Source organism: Plectropomus leopardus, chromosome 19, assembly GCF_008729295.1.
Source record: "Plectropomus leopardus isolate mb chromosome 19, YSFRI_Pleo_2.0, whole genome shotgun sequence".
NCBI classification, from domain to species: domain Eukaryota; kingdom Metazoa; phylum Chordata; class Actinopteri; order Perciformes; family Serranidae; genus Plectropomus; species Plectropomus leopardus.
The window spans coordinates 8,594,938-8,602,217 of NC_056481.1; the positions used below are offsets into that span (position 1 = coordinate 8,594,938).

At 37.4% G+C, this 7,280-nt stretch overlaps 1 protein-coding gene across 2 annotated transcripts in view; it reads right to left on the reverse strand.

The window, feature by feature from the left end:
- LOC121958537 (protein phosphatase 1B-like) overlaps nt 1-7,027 on the reverse strand; it is a 32,550-nt gene extending 25,523 nt beyond the window's left edge. For both annotated transcript variants that reach the window (XM_042507516.1, XM_042507517.1), the window contains exon 1: nt 6,653-7,027. The gene's annotated coding sequence lies outside the window, so the exon portion shown is untranslated. The remainder of the gene's footprint in view (nt 1-6,652) is intronic.
- Between the last annotated feature and the right edge of the window lie 253 nt (nt 7,028-7,280).

The window sequence follows — 7,280 nt, forward strand, 5'->3', positions numbered from 1 at the left end:
TTATTAGGTGTGCAACTAGCCATAATTTTCATTATTGATTCATCTTCATCATTACTTGTTTTGGTAACAAAATGTCAGCAAATTGTTAAGAATGCCTGATACAAGTTTCTTAGAGGAAAATATTCAAATTTGAGAGGCTGGAAGCTGTGAATTTAATTGTAAAATGTAGATTTTCCATCCATCATCTTTTGCCTTATTTTGTCTTGATGCAAACACAAATTAATTTTGTTCAAATGTATACAAATATTATGATTTAAATATGAAGCTATAGCAAAGAATTGGCAGTTATAAAGAGCATCACCAGGAAGTTAAAGCAAACCCCACATTTATTCTTGTTTTGGGACCAGATTTGTCCACCCTTCGTTTTGCCTCAAATTATTTGCAGATTTTCTGCAATGTATCCGCGATTTTTGTTGCTTCCTCTTGGATGTGTGCCACTTACAACAGTCTGATCGCTACCTTTTCATAATGTCACAACCTTAGCTGTGCCCAGGAAACTCCTGAACACAGAAACACATTTAAAAAGATAAAAATACAGGTGGAGGGCAGAGTCTGTGCAGATATATACACCACAAAACACTTCCAGTGGGTAGTAAGTGATGACTAAGAGGGAATACTTTTATACAAGTCTATATTGTTTCTAAGGAAAATCTTGCATTGTATATTAAATCGAATATCACAATATTTTTGACCAAATACCTCGACATTTAGACAGTATTGTAGGGTTGCAGCTTTAACAGAAATCTACAAAATTAGATTTATGACTAATAATCATTAGTAGTGTGGATATTATGACCAAGTGTGTTAAGTCAAATAGAGCAGCTATAACGGTCTATTAAGTTTGGAAAATGTATCACTTGCCTGTAGTGCAGCCTCTAAAACCAGGAAAACAAAACACTTAGCATGATAGTACAATATCCAAAATCCAAAACCATATCTAGTTTCATGTTGCAGTATCAATATATCGATAAATTGCCCACTTCTCATATGAGCATTGAAATAAATATATGCAATAAACCCCAATGCAATCACTTATAGTCCAATATTTAATCAATAAAATCAGTACAAAAAAATCTGCATGTTTTGATGGTAAATGGCTAAAAATGTCACATGTGGATGTGCTAATGATGTGCACTCCAGGGAGCTTCAGTGTCTTTCTTTATGTTGTTTATTGCTAACTTCTATTGCTCCAGCACTTGCTAGTTTTTGGATGTACACTACTACTAACCTATATTGTGTCAACAGTAAATGTTGCATTCATGTTGACAACAGTGCTTTTTATCCAAACTGTTGAATGACCTTCATAAGCAACTGAGAAAGCTGCAGTTGAACTGAATTAATTCGCTGAAAATTCTTAAACAGGCTTATTATTCCCTATCATGGAAGACCAATGTGGGAATTTACGTTTCTTTAAAACGCCTTGTGACCCCATTTCCATCATGACAGGCCAAAGCCTTTAAGATCAGTCAAACTCTAAAATAAGCTTGTTGACTGTCTCAATCTCCCACTGACACTGCCTGTCATCTGCTCCTCAGCCTTTACACAGTGACTGCTGACTCAGATAAGATTATCAGCTATTGAACTTCTCCTGCGTGTGGCTGACAGGCCACAAGCCCAGCACCAAGTGATGTCATATACTGGTCACCTGTGCACCTTATCGCAATCTGATATACTGGAGAAGGTGAGCAGGGTGGCTGCCAGGCTGCATTTCAACTCTGCACAATACAAAATTATTGATGAAATATATCATATAAGCCTCGGCTTAGATGACAAAGCTCTGCAGTACGGGAGGGTAATTTGAAATGGCTTAATCATCTAAGATCATGTAAAATTCTAAAATTGTAAACGTAATTAAAAGAGATGGCAAAGTTGATCGGCTCGCACGCACTGGGCTCCTCACATGGTAAGTCAAGAGCTTCACTTTTAACATATCTTAGCAAACTTTTTTTAGCAGTGAGAATCAAGAGGCCATAAGATTACTCTCTGCATTGCTACACGGGTGCCTGCTTATTGATAAAGTCAGAGAAGAATTTCTCATTTTGAAAGCGCAGGGGAAACCCTTGAAACTCTTAAACCCCCATCAAATGTTGAAAAACAACCCTTTTGGGGGTTGAACACACGAAAGACAATGAACATGTTATATTATCATAAAAGTATCTTATTACTTTACCAACAGAAATGGGAAGTGTATGGTATTTCTGGACGGTTTTCTGGGCGAGTTTGTGCTTCTCAATCTGCATGCAGAGATTCCATTTTTAAATCATTTAATATAAAATAGATGTTACTAATTATTTTGGGATTTTACCATTCAATGTCAGAAAAAAATAAATTCATGAAATCCTACTTCCCATGTCTGAGCATTTTTATATACATACATACAACAGTCTTCAAGTATGACGTGCTCATGTAGGCCTGTGCTGCTGTACATCTAAAGCAAAGTCAGGAATTACCAACCCCGCCCATGTAAAAGGGCTAAAAACTTTAGTATTTTTCAACCAAGACCCTATTTTCCAACATTTTTTAGTTAAATCAGCTAATGGGAGGAACAATTTTTAAAACTGGTCCAGTATTGAAAGAGACTGCTGCAGCTAGCAGCAGTGAAACAGGCTGCGATGTAAAAACTCAAGGGATTTGTGCTTGTTTTTGCCACTGACAGGCTCAGATTATTTTTGTAAGTGTCTGACAACCTTATGGCAAGGACTGTGCGGAGACAGACCATTTTGTTAAAGAGAAAGATCCTTTGTATTTAACCAGAAACTATCGCTATCTCAAAACCCACCAAACTACATTTACATAAGGTATAATTGAATCAGCGTAAAATACATTTAATTTAAAGTCAACGGAAACTAAATAAAAGTCACAAACGGTGTTTCAGTTTGTCTTTCCACCGTTCCAGCAATCTCCAGCTCTGAACGGTTGAAATAGCTTGCTTCATCCAGTAAGATGTGACAATGTGCATGCTCTCTGCACACTAAAACTCCTGTTTATTTAAATGTAGTCTGGTGGGTTCAGCGAAAGTGCTCTGTGGACTGTTTCTGGTTAAAAAAGAAAGGATCTTACTCTTACTCAAAAGGTCTTTCTCTGCAGGGGTCCTTTCCATAATGTTGTCAGACATTTAGGATACCAATCTGAGCCTGTCAATCGCAAAAACAATCAGTTTAGTGGACGTAAATTGACGATGCACAAATGCCCCATGTGATTACAATAAAGCCTGTTTAGTGACCGCCAGCTGCAGAGCTCTCGCTCAGTACTGGACCAGTTTCTCAACAGTTGGTCCGATTAGTCACTGATATACAAAATCATGGGAAAATGGGGCCCAAGTTGAAAAATACCACCATTAATAGAGGGCAAACCCTGCTGCCCTGTGCCTATGGACCTGCCCCTCCCTAATAATTCCTAGAATATGTGCCATAATAGAAAATATTACAAAGACATAAACACATATAGCAGCTGACTCTGCGTACCATCACTTGATTGATGGTGCAGCAGATTCAAGCGCTATATATGTTTATGTCAACTGAGGCATTAATCACAAACTTGGGACTGTGCAGCTGCCACTTGACCGGCTAACAAGCAAAACAATGAACACAGTTTAAACTATTCATTTAATATTAATCATAATACAGAGGACCATCTCTTTAGAACAACCTATTTCGTTCACTAAAATCAATATAAATATGATCTTTATTTAAAAAAAACCTGAAGAGGACTTTAATTTGCAAAGACTTTTAGCACATCATTGATTCATCTGTAATGCGTTTCGCTTAGTAAATACAAACTTTTGTCCTGTTTTTTTATTAATGATTATAGTTATTTTACAAGGGACGTATCTCCATGAGCCTTTTTGGGCTTCTAACCTCTCTTGTACTTTTCCTGTCTTTTCCACACATGTGTATGAGCAAAATAAACCTAAACTGAACAGCTGTAGCTTATTATTTATTTATATGTTTAGTTTGACTTTCAATATCTAATCATTGTGAATAACTTGCCATGCAAGGGCCGAGGCCAGAGTCGAACCCGCGACCATTGCAGCGAGGACACAACCCCCGTACATGGGGCGCCACTCCACCTACTGAGCCACCAGGCGCCCCTACTTAACTGTTATTTTGACCATTTTTCAGCTGCACAATGTCTACTGAACATCATAGAAAATTGTTATGCTATCTATTGTTATATACATTAGTATATAAATCAATATTGTATATTTTAGGTAAATAGAGCAGCAGAGAATAGGTGAAGTGTTGGGAGGAACATGACTGGCTATAAACACCTTACAAGCTTGTGAATAACATAAGGGTTATCTGTTTAGATTATATTTCATGTGTACTGACTGATTTCACAGGCCTCAACAAAGATACTAGACCTAAAAACGGGGGGTTGTGGGTTTAATCACCTTCTAAGGTCACCACACAAACAACACAACATACAGTTGCTATCCAACTGGCATTGCACGCATTTTTGTTTGTTACATATTGATGGTTAATTCTGGACATTATTACGGCTACACAGCTACTTATGTAAATTAAGTTGATAGAACCAATAGCAGTTTGTGGCTGTGTGCTTGTTTAAATAAATTTAAATGTTTTTTATTGTCTCTTTATGGTCATTTTATGCCTTTTTGTAGTTGTTTTGTGTCTCTTACTGGTCATTTTGAGTGTCAGTGTAGTTACTTTGCGTCTCTTTGTTGAAGTCAAAACACAATATACAGTAGCTATCCAACAGACATTGCATGTATTTTTGTTGGACACATAAGACAGTTAATTCTAGACATTAATATCGCTATATAGCTATTTATTTAAATTAAGTTGATGGAACTAGTAGCAGTTTGTGGCCGTGTGTTTGTTTAAATATCTTAGAAATACCAATATACTGCCAAGCTAACATCGCATAGCTAACCATTAACATCCATTTGATAAAGTCAGCTGAGCTGTAATTAGCTAGTTATGCTCGTGTAGCCTATGCCATGCTAGATTAGCTCGCTTGGGGCCAGACTAAGCACTGGAGGTGAACAAGTCCTCTCACTGTTAACAATATTATTACTTTAAATTTGCTTTATTCAGAATTGTCAACATTGGTGGTGGCTAAGTTACTTTGAAACTTCGGATGATGGCTCGGGTTTTATTTTGACAATAGCTCATTTGCACAACTGCACAACAAAATTTATGTTGCATCAACCAAGTGACTGTTTTTGGAAATGTGTGTCTGTGTTAAATACCAATCCACTGACCATATGCTGAACTCCATTATACTTAACACTGATAGTAAATAACTTCACTATCATTTTGACAGTTTTTAGCTCCACAATACCAATTGAGCATCAGAAAATAAGGTTATGCTGTTTATAGTTATGGACTGAAGCTTTTGATTTAATAGTAATAATATATATATATATATTGGGTAAATATTGGGACACAGAAAATACGTTTGGTGTTGGGAGGAGCTGTGCTGTTAATGCAGCAAAACATGACTGGTAATAAACACCTTACCAGCTTGTGACCGGCGTTAAGTGTTATCTGTTCAGATAACATTTCACGTGTGCTGACTGATTTTATTGGCTTCAACAGCGATACTAAATGTGAAGCGGGAGGTTGCAGGTTTCGCACATCCCTGCACAAAAACTGTACAGCTTTCTTATTCTGATACAGCTACATTGTACATATTTGTCATGTTATCATAGTTTTTTTAAAGCACATTTTCCTGTATTTTTTTTTTCAATTTTATATCCAAGTTCTTAAATGTTGCACTACTTTGACTTAATTTTCTCATTTTTCTCATTTGTCAAATTATTCTTATTTTAATTCCTCTTAATATGTTTACTGAATGTTTAATGTTTGCACACAAAAAAAAGTAAATTGTAAAAACCCTGTTGTTTAATAAATCCCTTTCTCATTCTGATTCCCCTCTAAGGTCACTACACAAACACAACACAAGATACAATAGCTACTCAACTGGCATTGCAAGCATTTTTGTTTGATACATATTGATGGTTTATTCTGGCAATTAAAATGGCTACACAGCTACTTATTAAAATTTAGTTAATAGGACCAATGGCAGTTTGTGGCTTGTTTAAATATTTGTTAGAAATACCACTACACTGCCAAGCTAACATCACATAACCACTGACACCCATATGACAAAGTCCGCTAAGCTGTCATTAGCTAGTTATAGCTAGTGTAGCCATGCTAGATTAGCTCGCTTGGGACCAGACTAAGCACTGGAGGCTACCGAGTCCTTTCGCTGTAAATATGATTAATAATAATAACTAAATATTTCAAAATTTGCTTCATTCATTACTGCTAACGGTAGCTAAGTTACTTTGAAACTTTAGATGGTGCCTCAGGTTTTATTTTCACAATGGTCCGTTTGAACGCTACCGTTATTGCACAACACAATTTATGTTGCACGAACCGAGTGACTGTTTTTGGAAATGCGTTTCTGTGTTAAATACCAATCCACTGACCACATGGTGAACTCCATTACACTTAACACTGCTCCCCTCTTACGAAAAGGCCTGGTTTGCTGGTGTGTTATGAGCTAACGTTAGCTAGCTTGCTAACGTTAACTTCACAGTTAGCTGTCGTTGGTGCCAATTCCCCCCAGCTTGTCAAACTCAAGCTAATGACGTTAGCGCACATACTAGCATGCTACTTACGTTTTCCTGCTGTTGCGAATGTAGATCCAATCTTGATTATCTGCCGGATTCTCCTTTTGTGTGAAGATATGTCGGTAACCTAGCTATCTACGGAGCTAATGTTAGCTGGCTAGCTATGTTTTGTTTCCTTATTTGACAAAAATAATCGAGATTGGCCTCAGATGAGCGGCGATAATTCCTTTCTCGGTGGTTCCCTGCTTGGACAGCGTTGATTTTTACGCATGTTTGACGCCAGTTCTGTCTCTCACATAAAACGAAGACTATTCCGATCGCTCCAAAACAAATATGGACACTGAGAATTGGTTATATTATACAACACTGACAAATCTAGCACTTTCTTCAATTGAAAGGCCAGAGCTATCCTTCGACTTTGGGTGCTGAACAAGAGGAGGTGTTATTTTTGGCATATGCGCGCTGATTGGTTACAACGTCGAGGCGAAACGTCAGCTAATAGGCTGCTTCTTCCGTCAATCAGCTCTGCCCCTATCCGAAACTGTATTCTCATTGGTCCATTGCCGAAGTTCTATGATGCACTGGAGCTGTAGAATACACTCGTAGCTGATTTTGGCGTACACCGAAGCCAGCCTGGATGGGCGGGGTCAGACTTAAAATATAAACATTCAACGCC